The sequence below is a fragment of the Eurosta solidaginis genome, chromosome 5 (genome assembly GCF_040869045.1).
Source record: "Eurosta solidaginis isolate ZX-2024a chromosome 5, ASM4086904v1, whole genome shotgun sequence".
Taxonomy (NCBI): domain Eukaryota; kingdom Metazoa; phylum Arthropoda; class Insecta; order Diptera; family Tephritidae; genus Eurosta; species Eurosta solidaginis.
In genome coordinates this window covers 213565041-213586793 of record NC_090323.1, presented here as the reverse complement: position 1 = coordinate 213586793, position 21753 = coordinate 213565041, and the positions used below count along the sequence as shown (strand labels likewise).

General features: G+C 35.8%; 1 long non-coding RNA gene across 1 annotated transcript in view; it reads right to left on the bottom strand.

Moving 5' to 3' along the window:
- Window positions 1-21753, bottom strand: part of LOC137252439 (uncharacterized) — a 135742-nt gene that overhangs the window by 42828 nt on the left and 71161 nt on the right. The window contains exon 2 of the long non-coding RNA XR_010953558.1: window positions 17538-17570. This is a non-coding gene — a long non-coding RNA (uncharacterized lncRNA). The remainder of the gene's footprint in view (window positions 1-17537; window positions 17571-21753) is intronic.

The following is a 21753-nucleotide window of genomic DNA, read 5'->3' as shown; positions in this document are numbered from 1 at the left end:
CACAACCTATCAAGCAGCTGTAGTGGTCCAGCGGTTATCATGTTGTGGTTGCGATCGTGTGGCACGAGCTCGATCATCGTCAAACTCTAAAATTTAAAAAAAAAAATTTTTAACTTTTATTTTTTGTTCAATTATTATACCTTTCATGAACATGAAATGGTATATTAACTTTGGTCCGATGTTTGTAACGTTGAGAAATATAGAAGATAGGCTCACCATTAAGTATACCCAATTGATCAGGGCGACGAACTGAGTTGATATAGCCATGTCCGTATGTCCGTCCGTCTGTCTCTTTGAACGCAAACTAGTCCCTAAAATTTTGAGATATCTCAATGAAATTTGGCACAAGGATGCATTTTTGTATTATATTAGACATTTGTCGGATCCGGTAGGATCGGACCACTATAACATATATCTCCCATACAACCGATCGTCCAGATAAGACGATTTTGGTCATTTCGGCCGAAATTTAAAAAGTATAAACGTGAAACTCGGTGATATATATTTTAATATATCATAGAAGATATCCTGACAAAATCACTTTGATCGGGGCTATATATAGTATATATCCCATACAACCGATCGTTCAGATAGAAAGATTTTTGGCAATTTCTCCCTTAATTTCCAATATAAAAATGTTATACTTGGTGATATTTATTCTAATATATCATAGACGATTTCATGAAAAAATCTATCGATCGTAGCTATATATAATATATAGCCCATACAACCGATCATTCAGATAGAAAGATTTTTAGCCATTTCTCCCTTAATTTCCAATATAAAAACGTTAAACTTGGTGATATTTATTCTAATATATAATAGAAGATTTTATGAAAAAATCATTTCGATCATATATATATATAATATATATGCCATACAACCGATCGTTCATATAGAAAGATTTTTGCCATTTCTCCCTTAATTTCCAATATAAAAACGTTAAACTTGGTGATATTTATTCTAATATATTATATAAAATTTCTTGAAAAAATCACTTTGATCGGAGCTATATATAATATATAGCCCATACAACCGATCGTTCAGATAGAAAGATTTTTAGCCATTTCTCCCTTAATTTCCAATATAAAAACGTTAAACTTGGTGATATTTATTCTAATATATAATAGAAGATTTTATGAAAAATCCATTTCGATTATATATATATATAATATATATGCCATACAACCGATCGTTCAGATAAAAAGATTTTTGGCAATTTCTCCCTTAATTTCCAATATAAAAATGTTAAACTTGGTGATATTTATTCTAATATATCATAGACGATTTCATAAAAAAATCTATCGATCGGAGCTATATATAATATATAGGCCCCTACAACCGATCGTTCAGATAGAAAGATTATTAGCCATTTCTCCATTAATTTCCAATATAAAAACCTGAACCTTGGTGACATATATTCTAATATATCATAGAAAATTTCCTGTAAAAATCATTTCGATCGGAGCTATATATAATATATATCCCTTACAAACGATCGTTCAGATAAGGGGGTTTTTGCCATTTTTGTACTCAGTTGAGCAGAGCTCACAGAGTATATTAAGTTTGATTGGATAACGGTTGGTTGTACAGGTATAAAGGAATCGAGATAGATATAGACTTCCATATATCAAAATCATCAGGATCGAAAAAAAATTTGATTGAGCCATGCCCGTCCGTCCGACCGTCCGTCCGTCCATTAACACGATAACTTGAGTAAATTTTGAGGTATCTTGATGAAATTTGGTATGTAGGTTCCTGAGCACTCATCTCAGAACGCTGTTTAAAATGAACGATATCGGACGTGGTTATATTTCGAAAAACCGAAAAAGTGCGATAATTCATTACCAAAGACGGATAAAGCGATGAAACTTGGTAGGTGGGTTGAACTTATGACACAGAATAGAAAATTAGTAAAATTTTGGACAATGGGAGTGGCACCGCCCACTTTTAAAAGAAGGTAATTTAAAATTTTGCAAGCTGTAATTTGGCAGTCGTTGAAGATATCATGATGAAATTTGGCAGGAAGGTTATTCCTATTACTATATGTACGCTTAATAAAAATTAGCAAAATCGGAGAAGGACCACGCCCACTTTTAAGAAAAAAAATTTTTTTAAGTAAAATTTTAACAAAAAATTTAATATCTTTACAGTATATAAGTAAATTATGTCAACATTCAACTCCAGAATTGATATGGTGCAACAAAACACAAAAATAAAAGAAAATTTCAAAATGGGCGTGGCTCCGCCCTTTTTCATTTAATTTGTCTAGGATACTTTTAATGCCATAAGTCGAACAAAAATTTACCAATCCTTTTGAAATTTGTGACTTAACTGTTTTCTGTGAAAATGGGCGAAATCGGTTGAAGCCACGCCCAGTTTTTATACACAGTCGTCCGTCTGTCCTTCCGCATGGCCCCTAACACGATAACTTGAGCAAAAATCGGCATATCTTTACTGAACTTAGTTCACGTATTTACCTGAACTCACTTTATCTTGGTACAAAAAATGAACGAAATCCGACTATGACCACGCCCACTTTTTCGGTATCGAAAATTACGAAAAATGGCATAATTCTATACCAAATACGAAAAAAGGGATGAAACATGGTAATTGGATTGGTTTATTGACGCGAAATATAACTTTAGAAAAAACTTTATAAAATGGTTGTGACACCTACCATATTAAGTAGAAGAAAATGAAAAAGTTCTGCAGTGTGAAATAAAAAACCCTTGGAATCTTGGCAGGTATTACATATATAAATAAATTAGCGGTATCCAACAGATGATGTTCTGGGTCACCCTGGTCCACATTTTGGTCGATATCTGGAAAACGCCTTGACATATACAACTACCACCACTCCCTTTTAAAACTCTCATTAATACCAATATCGTAAAAACACATTCTAGAGTCACCCCTGGTCCACCTTTATGGCGATATCTCGAAAAGCCGTCCACCTATAGAACTAAACCCCACACCCTTTTAAAGTACTCATTAACGCCTTTTATTTGATACCCATATCGTACAAACATATTCTAGAGGAACCCCTGGCCCACCTTTATGGCGATATCTCGAAAAAGCGACCACCTATAGAACGAAGACCCACTCCCTTTTAAAAATACTCATTAACACCTTTCATTTGATACCCATATCGTACAAACAAAGTCTAAGTTGCGATACCTCGAAAAGGCGTCCACCTATAGAACTAAGGCCCACTCCCTTTTAAAATACTCATTAACACCTTTCTTTTGATACCGATATTGTACAAACGCATTCTAGAGGCACCCCTGGTCCACCTTTATGGCAATATCTCTAAAAAGGCGACCACCTATACAACTACTACCACTCCCTTTTAAAACCCTCATTAATACCTTTAATTTGATACCCATATCGTACAAACAAATTCTAGGGTCACCCCTGGTCCACCTTTATGGCGATATCTCGAAACGGCGTCCACCTATAGAACTAAGGCCCACTCCCTTTTAAAATACTCATTAACACCTTTCATTTGATACCCATATCGTACAAACAAATTCTAGAGTCAACCCTGATCCACCTTTATGGCGATATCTCTAAATGGCGTCCACCTATAGAGTTATGGCCCACTCCCTCATAAAATACTCCTTAGTGCCTTTCATTTGATAGACATGTCATACAAACACATTCCAGGGTTTCCCTCGGTTCATTTTCCTACATGGTTATTTTCCCTTATGTTGTCACCATATCTCTCAACTGAGTATGTAATGTTCGGTTACACCCGAACTTAGCCTTCTTTACTTGTTTATTTTATATTTATCTTAAAAATCGTTTAGGTATGTACATCTGTTCATCATATATTTCCTATCTTATACATCCTATTATTTGGAGATTACGAACGGGATAAGATTATTGTTCAGCCCCACTTATGAAAGGTATGAAGTCTTCGGCACAGCCGAAGACAGTCCCGTCCTTACTTGTTTTTCCATTCACTTAAAATGAGAATAATTTCTCAATAAGAGAAGCATGTGAAAAAATGTATATTATGCATTTTTTAGTAAAATTTTGGACTTTAATAAAAATTTTTTGTTATAAATATTTTTCATTTATGACAAAAAAATTATTATTAATAAAGAATAAATGGGTGCCTATTGAAAAAAACACATTCCCCTCCCATCAATGATCAAGCACAAACCGTTCTTGAATTGAGACCGAAAAATTTTAAATCGACCGCAAATCGCTCTCGAAGCGTGAGAAAGAAAAATCGTAAATCAAGCCCAAGTAGTGACTGAAATGAGCACAGAAGGTTCATACATCAATACCAAACTGGTCATAGAATACGAATGGTGTGCTTGGTAAAACTGTTCTTAAAACAAGCCCATCGGTCATGAGTTAAGAAAAAACGTACCTAACAGACTTTTGTCAACGAATGTTCTTAATTTTGAACTTGTTTCGTTCTGTACTTAGCCTGTTTTTTTTTGTAGGTATGTGTTAAGGAAATTGATATTTGAGTGTAATTTCGATATCTTTTATTATTATTATTATAATTTTTTTTTTTTAGAGTGCAAACATTGTACTTAGGTGAAGAATAAGTGAACCCTCAGCTACTTGTCTCAAACAAGATTCTTAATCGTATTAGTTGGGACGCTACTAATATTATTTAAGGCTGCTGTTCTCTCTACCATCATACTGGATACTGGTTTCAAACTACTTGACTGAAATCATTTAGATACTTATACTATTTTTAACATAAAAGCTGGTCTTAAAAGCAAAAGCCCATTAAAAAACGATTTTCGAAAATGTCTTATTGCTCAATAATATAAATTTAACAATTGTAAAGAACACTCCAAACTTTTCATTGCCGATTTGTTTCAAAAATATAAAAATTTTCAACTAAATACCAGCACTCACTGAGTCATTAGGACTTTTATATTCAGCTTTATTTTCAATAGACGTGCTCGAGAGCGATTTAGCAAATTGAGCAAAAGCAAATGAATGAAAATCGATTCCAAACAAAAAAATAAAAAATAAATAAATAAACAAATAGGTAGCAACAACAAATATGCAAAACAAGTGTGTCAATTGATTAGAATAAATTCGATGATTAAAAGCAGCGATAGCTTGTAAAGTGAAAAAAAGAACAAAAAGACAGCCAACAAAGTGAGTACTTTATATGCACGTACATTTACGTATGACAAAATGACAATTAAGTGCCGCGCCGCAAGCAAATAAACGCACAGTTCAAATGTCAAAGCGTACTCACACATGCAAATAAATGCGTACATTTGAAGCCGAGCACGCATGCATACATACCCAGTAGGAAATTTAGTAGGGGAAAGCATAAAGCCCATTCAAATATAATGTAGAAGATTAGTTCATTCACTTATAAGGTTGAAAAAAAGGATAATGATGTGACTAGAGTCATCTATCGATCTTCTGAAGAAAAAATATTTCCTAGTGACACTGGTGGGCATCGCACCACTTGAGATAGTCTCACCTATCGCGAATGGACCTCATTGCAAACATACTTCCAATTAACTTGCACAACCTCAGGACATATCTCGGCAAGCCGCACTGAAGCAAGGTATGATCAACAGCAAGCGCCTATTTATTTTGTTTTCTTGTTTATCCGACGGAGTGGATAACTGATGTAAACAAATGGAGCTTTCTGTTGATTCATTACGTTCTCGGTCGAAAATTACACTAATATGCCTTCAATCGAAATTTGACAAGGAGTGCCGGAAAATAAGTCCAATATATATAAATCTCCAATGTAGATCAGTCAGTTAACTGCTTCCATCGGAAAAATTTAGAGCCAATATTTGTTATTATCCCAACAAGCTGAACGTTGAAAGTGGAAATGACTGAAAAGGGGACAAGATGCCTTATGACAACTGTATTCATATCGATACCGACAACTCTAAGGTGAACTTTGGTGTATACAGTGTAATTACGGAATAACTATCGTCGAAGCTGGCTTAGCGCTACAGCGGGTTAGGGGGTCAGAATATACCCGCGGTAGGTATGCCTTTCGTAAGAGGCGACTAAAATACCAAATACATTCAAGGGGTTATGTAGCGCAAATTTGTCAGCGCAATATATAGCTTCTCCAAACCCAATTGTCAACCTCATCTATCCGTGTCGAATCCTGTTTCAATAACAGCCGAGACTGTGGCGACCCCGAACTCCTCACGGATCTAGGGGTGGGAGGGTGCTATGGCCTAAAAGGTCGCATGTGGTCATAACAAATCATTCCCGATATGGTGGGGCTTGGAACCGGAAAGTATCGGATCTGCATCCGGCAAAGGACCATTAACATCCATAACACTCCCCAATGCCTTCGAGGAGTGTCCATATCGCTTCAAAAACAACAACAACAACAAGCTGGCTTAGCCTTAGCAGTGACTGCGTGGAGCATCCGAAGTTTTTACACGAACAAACACATGAAAATTCAAACTTGTATAAAAACAAAAATTACATCACTAGGTTACAATGAAAAGAGGACGAGGAGTCTTAAAACCTAGAGGCTACACCCATCAGATAAGGTTAGGTTAAGAGGGTGTGTATGGGAGCTTCCACCTTTCCACTCTGAGAGATTTTTGTTCATTGTGAATAACCTCAGAGTGTGCCGGCTGGGGCAAATTCGTCCAAACAGATTACTTTCTGATAGTACTCAATGAAATTAAGAACTGTCGAAAAACCGTGCGCCTAGATGTCTGAGTCATCCTGTCTGCTGTCCTGTACATCGCAGAGAATTTGATGAATCGACACTGCATCCTGACAGCTTTTGCAGAAGGAGATTGTTGGTGTGCGCCACTGTCGGAGCATCTGTGGCATAGCGCAATATACATATATACACATGGCCATGAGAACCTTGAAACCTTGCAATAATCCCGGTTGGTCCACAGTGTATCCGTTGCTTTGATATTATATTCCTCGATTCTCCTCAAGAGATAACCTAGCGGTGGTCGTACGGAGTTGTTTATAGCTTATCAGGCTCAGCAACCCAATTGTTAACATTACCTAGATGAGGCGAGTCCTGCTACAAACATGAGCGTTCTAGCGTACACTGCCCGCTCTTCTACTTTATTTTCCAGTTTTCTTCTTAATTTTGTCCATCCTTAATTCCATTTATGTCCCCCATTCGAGCCGATTCCTACTTCCATTTCTATACCACTCCCATTCCCACCCCCGCTCTCACTCCCAATCCTACTCCCGCTCCCGCTCCCACACCCACTCACCTTTCAAATTTTTCTTTTCTTAACCGTTTTTGTAATATATGGTCAAGTGTCCGAACTTCGAAAGAGATCTTGGAACTGCAATTGAAATGACAGAACATAATACACACGTATATATGGATGGTTCCAAATTAGTGAAAGAGGAGACCCCACCTCTTACTTTCTGTTTACTATGTCCAGAAATAAGTAGATAATTCAGGCTTCCATATTACTGCAATGTCTTTCAGGCGGCAATTATAGCAGCAAAAATTCGGAAGGAAGCTTAAGCTGCAGTCGCGTGAATATATACAGGCGGCGGTTTAGGCAAAAATCTCACACAGGACTTCATTAAGAAGTGTTCTTGAATTCAAAGAAGCATTGAAAAAACTTTGCTCCAGCTGGACCATACATACTTACTGGGTTCCCGATTATAAAAAGATAGAAGGTAGCGAAAAAGCCGACGAGTTGAAAAAGGAGAGTGCAGCACTCATTGAATGGATGATTGACGTCCCAATTCATTTAGAGATTCAAAAGGAGGGCGGAGTTTCATGTGATCTTTCAAGCAGGAAAGGCATGGACAAGAGCGCAGGGCTGCAAAATTTCTAAGATAATTTACAAATCATACTCTATTAGACTCACAAAGTGGCTCATATCTCTGAAGAGAGAAGCTTTAGGGCTTACGATGGGCATTATAACAGGACACTATCTTCTGACGTCGTATGCTTATAAGTAAGGCCTCGTCAATAACAGCAGGTATAAGAAGTGTGAGCTGCAGGAAGATACGGTTAAACACGGCCTGTATTCGTGTGCTGCGCTCGCCAGGTCAAGGCTCCAGCTATTAAGCGCGGCAGGGTGACCAGAGCTTGGCGCAACAATTAATCTAGGTACTTTAAAACTTCTAGTGTTTGCCAAGAGATAACAAAAGTCCTAGCACCTGATTGCGGCTCTTCCGTTTGATCGTCAAACTAATTCTGGTAACACTATGGACATGTTCAGTCTATGCGAGGTTTTTATTGACCGGCCAGTACAACCTTTCGAACGAAACAAGGAAACAATTGATCGAAATCGGTCAAGCCTTTTTTGAGGCCCACCAAGTTCTTTACTGAAAAGAGGGTAGGGAAGGGCTGATGTAGAAGATTGGACGTCGTCAAATCAGAACGTTCACGGGATGGTCATCCATCAAAGGGCAATCACACCCCAATAGCAGTCCACAAAATTTTCGGAGAATGTCTTTGCCTCTAATACAACAAAAACAAAAATTCGTAAATCATTAAAAGTATTCTTACTGAGTTAAATAACTTCCGATTGGGTAATGCTGAAAAGATGGTCACAAAAACAAACACATCTCTCAATTGGTGAATATAAAAAGTTAGTTAACCAGCATCTGCGCAAAAAAAAAAACTTCCAACAAAATGAAAATTACGCTTTAATGCGATTTTAAATGCCTAACCAAGAGCAAGCAAAAAGTTATCGCAAAATCACTAAAAAAAAATGGAAAAAAAATTGTATTTAATGAAATGCAGTCAAATGTTAATGCGAACAATGACAAGCACTGTCTACACATGAAAAACAATTGCAACCAACATACAAACAACAACAAGTTAACAACTCGAAAAAGTCCATGCCACAAAGTGCAATGGAATTGCGTAAACTGGCAGCACTCGACATTGCATTTTGTTCTAATTTCCAGCACCTCCAACACGATTAGCATACAGAAGTTGTTGATTGTAAATTTTTTTCGCACAAATTTGTTTCTTTTTTTCTTTTTCCTTTTCAAAATTAGAACAGACAAACGCAATGGGAGTGAATATTGGCAAAAAGTTTAGATTTCATACAGTGGCTGTTATATACATTGGCAACCCTGACTGTCACTTGTACGCTTGTTGTAGCAACAATACAATGAATATTGCATATTGCTGCAATTAACAACAAAAAATTCAAATTTTGCATAAATGATGTCATTGCTACCCGTTTGCGCTAATTCTTGTTGTCGTTGTTGGTACATTTGTGTAATAATGTATGAAAGCGCCATTTTTCTCTAAGTTTATTAAAATAATTTTTTAAAGCAATTTAATTTTTGTTCATTACTTAATTTATTTATTTGCCGCTCGGCGAAATTGCTTCATCAAAATTAACATGACAGAATAATTAAAAAAATAAAAGAAAGTTGCAAAAAAAAATCAGTTCAACCGTTTAATAATTTAATCGCACACATTTTTAAATTCATTCTGAACGTGCGAACGTGTTTTTGTTGCCAAGATATTTTTAGACATAATATAGTTTCTTTGCTTCATTTAAAAATTTTATATTTTAATATTCCTCATTATATTTATACCCAAATGCATCTATACCAGCTATGTTAGATATTCGTGTTATGAATGAAGCGTTCAACTTGTTGTCAACTTGTTGTTGTTATTGTCATTGAGATCATTTTTAGTTTTAGGTATATTATTATATATATAATCTTGACACATCGAGGTTTTCTCTTTCCCTTTTTAATTTGTCTTTCTTTTCCTAATTCCTATTCTCATTCTCTTACTCTTTCTTTACTTTACTTTACCTTTACTCTTACTCTTATTTACGCTTACTTTGATTCTTACTTTTACTCTCACTCCTATTCTAATTTTTAAACGGTTTTATTTAGCTTGAGTTGACATGCAGGCCGCACGGCCGGTGTGAACGAATCTTGTAATTGAAATTTAAGTAACTTCCCGATAAGCTACAAGCTTGAAACTTGGAATATAGTTCAGAACACGATGGCAATGCAATAATAAGAAAAAAATCGCCGCTAGGTGGCGCAAGGATCGAAATATTCGCAAAATACGCATTTGTGGTCCGATTTGGCTCATATTTGGAACACATAATACATGCAAGAATAGAAATCGACCTGTGAAAAAAAATCGCCGCTAGGTGGCGCATGGGTCGAGATATTCACAAAAATCGTATTTGTGGTCCGATTTGGCTCATATTTGGAACACGTAATACATGCAAGAATAAAAAGCTACTTATGAAAAAAAACTGCCGCTAGGTGGCGCAAGGATCGAGAGATTCACCAAAATCGTATTTGTGGTCCGATTTGGCTCATATTTGGAACACATAATACATGTAAGAATAAAAAGCGACTTATGAAAAAAAAATCGCCGCTAGGTGGCGCAAGGATCGAGATATTCACAAAAATCATATTTGTGGTCCGACTTGGCTCATGCTTGGAACACATAATACATACAAGAATAGAAAGCGACCTATCAAAAAAAATCGCCGCTAGGTGGCGCACGGATCGAGATATTCACAAAATCGTATTTATGGTCCGATTTGATTTGGTCCATATTTGGAACACATAATACATACATGAATAAAAAGCGACCTATGATGCCCGATTTGGCTCATATTTGGAACAAATATTGCACACAGTCCAGTAGAAGTGACATCAAAATATTTTGGAGCTGGAGGAGGGACAAGCATACGTGGCGCAAAGTCGAGTAAAGTCTTTGGAAGGATTATGTATTGAGGACTTAGGTTGTAACAAATTGTCAGGAAAGAGTCCTTGTAATAATGAGTCACTAAATGAACTAAATAGAATGAGAAATAATAGGCAATTAAATAAAGACTAAAAACTTGAAAATAAAATAATTAAAAAAAAATTTTTTAGTTAAACGGTTTTATTGAAAACAATACTTACATGAAATAATAATAATACGAAAAGCTAGAAAATTATTAGGTAGGTCCTAGGTACTAGTCATCACACTCCTTATCAATCTAGGGCGTTGATCAGACAATTAAATAAAAGCGTTGGACGCGTCATATTTCTATTGATAGTCATAAGTAAAACCAACTGAACCTTAATCAGGTTATGCTACGCCTCACATTTTTAGAAATTTCACGCGCCCAACGCTTTTATTTAATTGTCCGATCAACGCCCTAGATTGATAAGGAGTGTGATGACTAGTACCTAGGACCTACCTAATAATTTTCTAGCTTTTCGTATTATTATTATTTCATGTAAGTATTGTTTTCAATAAAACCGTTTAACTTAAAAATGTTTTTTTAATTATTTTTACTCCTTTTCTTACACTTACTTTCTCTTCCGCTTCCACTTCTTCACCCTTTGCCCTTGCCTACTTCCTGTGCCATGGCCCAGCCATTCCACTTCTTCTTCTTCTGCCTCCGCATCTTCCTGTCCCTTGGCATAATCGTATTCATTCCTATCTTATTTTCACTTTTCCTTTCACTTCTTTCTATGTCATTAAATTTTTCTTTCCTTTTCCCTTTTTCTGTTGAACTTGTCCATTTCTGTTCCCTCTAGCATCCTTCTCCCCCTTTTGTTGTTGCTGTTGTAACTACAAAGACACTCGCCGCAGAATGTGGGGAGTGTTATCCATGTTGACGTTACTTTGCTGAATAAAGATTTGGCACGTACCGGTAACAATCAATATTAAGGTACTAGCCTGAACATCTCGGGAACAATTTAATATTGAATCTTTTAGGCCATCGCCACTCCCCAATTCCATGAGAAAGTTACCACCACCAGAGACTTTCTGCTAATTATATATATGAATTGCCTCGTATTGGTGAGGTTGCAAATTGGGTTGCGGAATCTATGAATTGCGCCCCACAACCCCTTCAATCCCCCTTCGCCTCTGTCTCCTCCTTTGCTTTCGCCTCTTCAATTCACTTTGTTTAACCTTAAGCACTTCTTTCTCCCTTTTACTTACCCTCCCTGTCTCCGATTCCCTCCATCCGTTTCTCCATAATTTCCTCACACTCTCTTCTTCTCACGGCAATGGCCGCCATGATGTGATGGCATCATGCTCCGCTTACTACGTCGCACATACTGGGTTCGTAGCCTGTGCAGACTAACATCAAAATTTGGAAACAAGTACATTTAATTATATATTTTTAATGAAATAAAGTCTTCCTAAGCGGGGCCGCTCCTGGGCAGAGATTTAGCAAAATTTCGAGTGTCTTTCTGCCATGAAAAGCTTCTCAGTGAAAACTCATCTTCCTTGCAGATGCCGTTCAGAGTCAGTGTGAAAGATGTAGGCCCCATAACACCAGTTTGTAGGAAAAATTAAAAAGAGCACGGAGAAATTAAGTAGGGAAAGTCGGCTTAAAATCTCTTCGGAGGGGATCGCGCTCTGCTTTTATTTATTTATTTTACTTTTCTTCTATATCGTTCTCTGTATCCATCTCTCAAACTCTGTCTCTTTCGTACCTCACGTCGCCTTCTCACTATATCCTCTTCTCTCTCTAATTTCATCTCTCTCTCTCGTTTCCTCTCCTTATTCCTTTTCTTATCCCTATTCTCTGCTCTTCCCTTTCTTTCATTATCCCCATTCCCCTCTCTACATTTGCCTCTCAATCTCTGTTTTACTTTTTCTGCTTTTCTCTCTGATTCCCTGTCCCTCTCTTCAACGCTCTCTTTCGCCCCATACTTCTCGCTTGTTTATCCATTTTCTACATAGTATATTAATTGTTATGTTGTGGTACCCCAGCAGGAACTGCTTTTAAAGCTTTTAATTGCGCTCTTTTGTATTGAAGAGATATTCTGTTCAACTCTTGATATTATACCTTTTACCATAATCTTATAGCATTTCTTCTGGTTGTAAACATAGTGGCCTTGATTAAAGTCGGAAATAGTGTCATAAGGAACGTCATAATTATAAAATATTATTATAAACCCAATTATTTTTTTAGAGAGTTTTGGTATGTTACAGTTAATCAAGATAAGCAACACTCTCACATGCTATGCTACAGCCTTTTAAAACCCACAACTGGGTATATAACATTCAGTTGACAGTTATTCCACACTACACAAAAAATCTACAGATTAATTAAGCGCATAAAGCAAAAAACAAAAAATTATTGAAATAAAAAATAGTTTGTTGGAATGCTTGCTTTTGCCATGTCCCAATGCAGTGGCGTCTTGATTGAATTGAATTAACTCAACTGTCAAGTTGTTAGTGGAAATATTTTAGACATTAGTTGCATTCGGTGAGCGTTAGAGTTTTTTTTTTGTTGTGTTTGCCTTAACCGGCAACTAACAATTATTTTATACTTCAATTATGGGCAATAATCAAAACTGGCTGCAATAAATTCATTTGACACTTCAAATAGAAAAGCGATAATTTATGAGTGTTGCAAATTAAGTTGTAAACACGGCATTTAGCAAATAATTTTGGTTATAAAAGAAGAATTGAGCGGATGTGATGGACTGAATACTAAACGGGAAGTGAATTTTTCACGTATGTGGCCTATTTATTGCATAGCTTTAAAGGATTATTGAATTTAATAAGACACAAGTATCTACTTTTTTGAATCGATAACAAATGAAGGCTAAAAAACAGGGCAGCATTGCTCACATGACTCACAATAATCATCATTTAGTTCGAATCAAAATAGAGGATTTAAAAGAAGCCCGTGGCAGGTATGCCTTTCGTAAAAGGCTACTAAAATACCAAAATGATTCAATGATTGTGTGGGGCAAACCTTTCAAGGGGGTTTCCCGTGTGATTTATAGCTTCTCCGACGCAATTGTCAATCTCACCTAGCCATAGCGGATCACCTTTCTTTGGCAGCCAAAGCGTTGGCGATCCCAAGTTCCTCATTGAACTAGAGGAGAGTGGCGGTATGGCCCAGAAGGTTCAATGTGGTCATATTAAATCGGTTTCGAGATGGTCGGATATGTATATGTATGTAAGCACCTTAATGGTGCTTTTTATCGGAGCATCGGATATGTACTTTAATGGTGCTTTTTATCGGAACATATCGGATCTGTGTCCGACAAATCACCATCAACATCGTTAGCACTATCAAAAAAAAAAACAACAACATTACCTTGTAAGCTTCAAAATATTAAAAATGTAAATGTACTTACTATTCTTGCTGTGTAAAAAAAAAATCTTTATTAATTCATTATGATAAAACGATAAAAGAACTCGAAAAAGTCAATAAAGCTCAGTTTAAATTTTAAAAATTATATATTTGTTTTCTTACATAAAATGTAACATAAATTCGCGAATTAATAGAATGTTACTATTTTTGTATTATGTCCACTGCCGTAGCATTTTCCGGTATTGACTGAATCAGATCTTCAGTTGTCAATGGCTTATGATAAAAAGGGTTACCTATATACCAAACTTCAGGCCATGAATCGAATTTTTTTGGAATAGACCGGTCCCTGGTTCACTTCCCAGAAAGAAACTTCAAAGGAACACTCTCCGGGTTCGCGCAATTAACACGATTTCTTACAAATGCTCAGAGTCTGGTCCACTTTCTGAAAAGGAAGGAAGTACACTTATACCAAATTTCAAGGGAATCGCACTGTTAACTGTTTTATGTAGACAAGTGTGCCCCTGATTTACTGCCTGGAATAAAAAGTTTCTGAAATATTATTTTTGTCAAAGATATACCCCTGTACCGGAGTTCAAATGATTTACGCCATAAATAAAATTTTTTAGAACAGGTCGATCCCTGGTCCACTTCCCGGAAAGGAAGAGTTGCTCAAATAATGAACTATACATGGAAGTAGTATATACTAAATTTTAAGCGAATCGCAAAATACACTATACTATTTTAAAAGGTCGGCCTGGGTCCACTTCCCGGACCCAATTGTAAATGGAGTATTCTCAAACACCCTTGAAGACACTCACAAAATTTTACGTAAAGCGGTCTAGTCGTTTAGGAGGAGTTCAGTGAAAAGCACACATAAAAACAAATATATATATAATATAGGTTAAATTTCCTAATTGCACAAAGTTAGTATATATGTACATAAATACATACAAACATACAAAAAATCGAGGCGCTATTTCTGATTTGTTGATATCCCTTTTTTCGAATACATACATCTCACTCAAAGCAAGTTTGCCCAAAAAAAGCAGAGCGAACGAACAAAAGAACTGCATTTTCACTTTTTTTTTAAGATGTATAACTTCACAAATGAAGAAAAACTTTTCCTTGAGTTAATGAACAGTTTTATACACAAATAAGAAATCCTTAATTATAATTTAAATTTTGCTCAATATAAAGAAAATTTGTTTAGGAAATAATTTTCCTAATTTTTGAAAAGTTTTTTTTTATTAGTGTAATTTTTTTGTGGCCCATTTAAGAAAAACGAACCTCAACTTTGCTTGCATACCCTAATAACTACATAAATTTTTATGCCAGTGAGTACAACCACATTTTTGCCCCAAATTCCAATGATTGGCATTTCGCGCATCAAATAAAATTTGTTTTGCTGACAATCAGCAGCAGTCAACAGTCAATCAAAATCATGTTCTACAATGCTAATGTAAATATTTACGAAAACATTGTTGTATAAACATTTTTTTGTATAAACAAAACTGTATTAATACGGACAACAAAAAAATTAAGCACAAAACTTCTCATTGGACCATATGAGCGAGCTCGTCCAAAGCAATTTCATAACACCGCTTCAGTCATGCGTGAATAGAAACAAACAAATGACACTCCTCTAGGCAAATTTTTTATTTATTTTTCTTTTTAGAAGTTCGCAGACGGTATATATAACTGGTATGATAACTTGTACATTAGATTATTATGTTTGCCATAATCGGTTAATACGAAAACAGTGTAAAATGTACTTTTCTGTCAACTTTTTTAATACGCTTATCTTAACTTAGCTTGTATATTTGTATGTATATTACTCGTTGTTTTACCAAATAATATAAAAAATGTTACGTAGACGCATCGGTACCCGTCTTTTCTCAGATAATATGGATAAGTTTGCATGTAATTAGTTGGTTTCTTATTAAAAGACGTACTTATAATATCAGATTTGAAAAAAAAAATTTCGAAGAAAAATAGATACTTTTGAATAGGCCCAACGTATCTAACGCAACCTAAAAACCAATGATGTCATGTTATCATGTGGGATATGTTACACATCACCAACTTAGGCTGGGTTTTTCAATTGTTGGTTAAACTAAGCTTAAACTAAATTAAACTCTAGTCAAATTCAAACTCTAATTAAACTATTGAGCAGTTTTTCAATCACAGTTTAGGGCCGCCTTTGGGGTAGGCTTTTTTGTACGGCAACATTGGTTTTTTTATTATCTAGATAATTTGTAGATACGGCAACAGCTTTATTTTGATTACCCAACAAACATTTAAAAAATATTTCTCCAATGAAATATATAGCTAGTTCCGGAGTTGATATCCAACATCATTATTTAATTATTCTTAAACGAGATAGTTCTCGAGTTGATATCCAACTTCATTCTCTAATCACTATTCAACATTTGAGAAATTTTGTAAAATTTAGAGTTCTCGAGTTGATCTCCAACGTAATTATCATTATCGAATTATTATCCAACTTTTGAGATATTTTGGGAAATATACAGTTCTCAAATGATTATCCAACACATTTTTCCAGTTAATATCCTACATTCGATATTGAGTTGAGGTGGAGTTGAAAAAGAATATCCAAAGATGGTATCACCAAAATCAGCAATTGTTTATTGTGAGAAATAAACACATGGTTGATAGGAGTAATGAATATATTTTATTTTATTTTCGTAAAAATACTGTAGTATTGGAATCTTACATTTGAGTCCTGTTAAAGAATCACAAGTTAGGAATTCAATTTTTTCAATTTAAGTATCTAATATCATTTTTTTCTTTATAAAAAATTTCCTCTTTTGCTGAGTACGCTACGATTCTCGAGTTGAGCCACTGTTTCCAAACAACTCTTGAGAGTTTAGAACTATGCCTAGTTATCAATAAGAGCTCTAATGTTACTCGAGTCCAAATGGCCGTTGGGTATATTCGACGCGATTTCGAACGAACGCAAATAACCGATAGGTTAACTAGAGTTTAGCCCTGCCAGCTCGGCCGCTTAAGCTCAGCTTAACCTTCAGTTAAAGTAGACTGCAAAAATGCAGAATAAATTTAAGCTATGTACTCTTGTAGTAGTATCTTTAGTTTTCGACTTTCAGATTCATATTCTTAATGCATATTTATATGAAGACTGACACCCTGGTATTATGCATAGAATAAAAAACACATCAAAACATTGCATTGCCGCAAACCCCGCCGTTCCAGCTGAGTTAGAAAATAATATGATTTTTTTCTTTTTTCCATATCAGCACTTATGTCCCATAAATAGGACAAACATAATATTATGTGGTTACCCTTTTCTTTCTTTTTAAAATAAAACGTGTTACAAACTATTTATAAATCACTTTGTGAGCTTTTACACTACCTATGTATGTATTTTACGCACTCGCTACATGGATACACGTACCTGCAGACATTTTCTAAATTTATAGATCAAAAGCACGCACTAAGAGCATTAACACGCACATGCGACTCTATTGGACCTACCTTGTGGTTGGGGTTGGAAATATTGCAAGTGACCTGTTAAATAGAAAAAAATAAATTAATTATAATAACAGTTTAGATTTTGTATGTGCTTTGCAAGATAAAGAAAATATCAGTGAAAAAAACTTTAACACTTAGCAGCGAACAGAAAAAATGGCAGTGGAATTTTTTATCAAATTTCGTCAACAAATTCTTTTTTTCGTAATTTTAGGAAAATCTTCTTTGAATTTCTGCACTGAAATTATGCAAACCAATTTCAAAAAGGGATGACGGAAAATCGTTTCAATATACATCAATTTCAAAAAGGTTTTCGAAAAACATCTATATTCGAAAAAGTTTTAGGAGAATTTAAAAAAAGTGTGATGAGTATTGCTCCACGCATGATACAAAAAAAAGGTAGAGCCACTCAAAATTTTTTGACGTATTTGGGATTTTTGAAGTTTCATAATGTTTGTTGTTTTGCCAGAAGCGTTGCCATATCGTTGCTGTTTAAGGCGAAATTGTGGTTTTTCGGGATGGAAATTTCCTTTCGGATGAAAACGCAATGGTCATCTGAGACAATAATAATATGCTTAAGCTCGATTTATGTGCATACATATCGATTGAGAATACAGTAAAACATTCAATTTTATTGAAAATTAGTGGATAATGACTCATACATTGGTTAATTACTCATATCTTTATGGCAGCTTGACCCCTAGACAGAAAAAAACACATGTACCTTCCAAGATCGGGTTCTTCACTTGGCTCAGGACCCGCCACAATAGAACTCTATTAAAGCCAGCAACAAAAGTCTCGATTAACGAGTCAGCCTTTTTTAATGAACAGATACGTAAGGAAATATTTATATTGGGGCATGTACCTAGAATACCAGATTCCTTAATAGGATAGTGCCTTTATTCGATTGGCTGTTGTGAGGATGATAAAAGCTCACATCACCGCTATCTATTGAATACATAAGTTGGATCAAGCAAATTTTTCCACTAAAATCTGTGCTGTTCACTGAAGCGGATTCATGGTGAAAGAGAGACTGCGTCCTTCAGTGCAATCCACATAAAGTCAAAACTCTTTAACATCTCATTCCTATGCGAAAACACGCCATGAAAAAGTAAGTGCTCATATCCAGCACCAAGTTAAAACATAAAATATGCATGAAGTTAAAAGGCTGTCCGATGAGGAAAACACGCAACTAGACTAATTAAGTTGTAAATAGATTTCGTCCATTCATCGGCCCGGAATATTCTCTCGTCGTTACCGTAATGCAAAAATCTATACTTCAAAATTTCAGCCACAATGAACTACACAAAGGCTTCACAACTTGGCTGTCACACCTGCCCTCTGCGAACACAAGTCAATCGGCGAAATATGAATGAGTGAGAGCATGCCTATAGATTGTGTACATTGCAGTAGTAAGAAACACACTCATCGTACATTAACGTTGAGCTCGATTACAGCGAGAAGAGTGTGAAATCACTACCTGTAGAGAAGCATTGAGCTCGATTTCAACGAAGAGAGTCTGAAGTCACTACCTTCTGTTGAGGAGGGAACCGATATGCTTTTTCAAAAAGAAAAATGATGGGGCAGAAAATGCGTAGGTGCGGAGATTTTCAAAAAGTATAGCGCCCGCTAAACTCCACCTAGGTCGAGAGCTTAAAGGCCGCAATGACTTCGCTCAAAGTAAAATGGCGGTTTGTCAGTCGATATTTAGAGACTGCTTAGATTATATAGGAAAAGCTTATCTGCTTTTTTAAGCGGAGACACCGGTGAAGCTTAAAAGTATACAGCGGGTTAGGGGGTCAGGATATACCCGTGGTAAGTATGCCTATCGTAAGAGGCGACTAAAATACCAGATTCAAAGGGCTGTGCAGCGCAACCCTTTCAGGTTGCCAGCGCAATATGCGGCTTCTCCAAACCCAATTGTCAACCTCACTTATCCGTGGCGAATCCTGTTTCACTAACAGGCGAGGCTCTGGCGACCCCAAGCTCTTCATGGAACTTGGGGGTTGGGAAGGAGGGATGGCCTGAAGGTTTAATGTGACCATATAAAAAGTTCCCGAGATGGTCGGACTAGCACCTTAATGGTGCTGTGTTACCAGAGCGTACCGGATCTGTATTCGGCAAAAGACCATCACATCGATAACACTCCCCAAAGTCTTCGGGGCTAACTTTATCCCTACAACAACAACAACACCAAGTAGGCTGCTATACCCGCCCAATTTGAAATATCTAAAATTGAAAATGACTTAACTAAATTTGTTCACATTTTACCACAATCAAAGTTGTCATTCTATATTATTTTCCATGATAAATTTATATGGAGTAAATATTGCACAATCGTATAAAATAAAATACGAAAAGAAATAATCAAAGGTGCACACGGCCCATACCTTCCCGTAAATTAACGAAGTGCTCCCACATTTACGCGCCCTACGTTGGGATGGCTGTCTTTGATTAACGGATAAATTGTTGACTAAACGAAATACAAACAAGAAATGTAGCGTTCAAATCATGATCTAAAATTTTAGATTTATTTATACTTTTGTGTTACATTTTTATATGTCTCTAAATATTTGCTGTGAGTTCGGCACATCCAAACTCATTCTATTTATGAATGATCATCATTTTGAGGAACGCTACTGTGAAATCATATTACAAAATAAAAAGATGATAAAAAAATTTTATGGACTACCTTTATATAAATGGACCAAAAAATAGAAGGAAATTTTTCCTTAAATACAGACACAGTCTTGTTGAATTTTGACTAAAAAACTGTAACAATAGCTCTTGTAAAAGAATTTTGGGATTAAAAACTATAAAGGTGGAGCGCATTCTTTCAATTTAAGGCAAACCATGTACTTGGGATTAACTAATTGATTATTTAAAATTTAAACACGCGCTTTACCTTTATAATTTTAAACCCAAAAATTTTTTACAAGCGCTATCATTAAAGTTTTTTAGTCAAAATTCAACAAGACTATGTCTGTATTAAAGTAGAAATTGTCTGCCATTTTTTGGTCCATTTATATAAAGGTAGTCCTTAAAATTTTTGATCAACTTTTTATTTTAAACTTTTTAGTACTGCCTACAAAAAGGCAATTTTGATTAGTAATTTAAGTAATTCCTAAGTGAAAATTCTTACCTTTATTTATTTGTTCAAAATAGCAAGACTTAATAGAATTAGTGGAATTTTCGCTGACAACAGTGGCGAAAACAACAGAATTCCACCTCGCATCATAACAAGAGAATTCCACCTCGTTTGTCAGCTACTTAATTTGCACAGCTGAAAATCGGGGTGAAATTCGCTTACGTCTAAATGTCTAAAACAATCGTGGTGAAATTCGTGTACGCCTAAAAGTATGCAAGGACATGCATTGAGTTGGGCCTTCAACGAGGTGGAATTCTACAACGCCTGCAACACTTAGGAGGCTAGCCATGAAGGTATGGCCTAATCTTCTAAATAGTTCGACTTGTGCGTTATGTAGTTCAAATTTTTTGATCAAACATTGCACTTTCACCGAGTTTTAAACTATATTTCAGGTTTCACGTCTCTAGATATCCAGGAAGTTAGTTAAAAATCGATTACAAGATTCCCAATCAAAAATTAGTTTTCTCAATATCTCGATCCATCCGCCACCTTGCGGAATTTTTTGGTAAAATACTGCATTGTCACCGGTTCTGACTTATGGCCCAATTTTCATGTCTCTAGCTGAAAGGGAAGTTACTCGAAAATCGATTGCAAGATTCCCCCCCCCCCTTTTTTTTTTAAAGGATTTGCAGTTATCTTGACTAGCGCGGCACCTAGCGGAACTTTGTTTTCTATAAGTTTTATTGTCACCAGACCTCTAAATAAGTGTCAAGTTTTAAGTCTTTAGGTAACCGCTAAGTTAGTTAAAAATGGATTGAAAAATTCCCAAATTAAAATTTGTTTTCTTACTATCTCGATCCGCGTGCCACCTAGCGATTTTTGTTTGATAAAATGTTGCGTTGTCACCAGGTTCTAACCCACGGTCCAAGTTTCAAGTCTCTAGCTCACCGGCAAGTTTCTCAAAAATCTATCGGATTTGTAGTTATCTCAATTAGCACGGCACCTAGCGGAACTTTGTTTTCTATAAATTGTGTTGTCACCGGGTCTCGAACTATATGTGCTAAGTTACAAGTCTCTAGGTAACCGGGAAGTTAGTTAAAAATTGATTGACAGATTCCCAAATTAAAATTAATT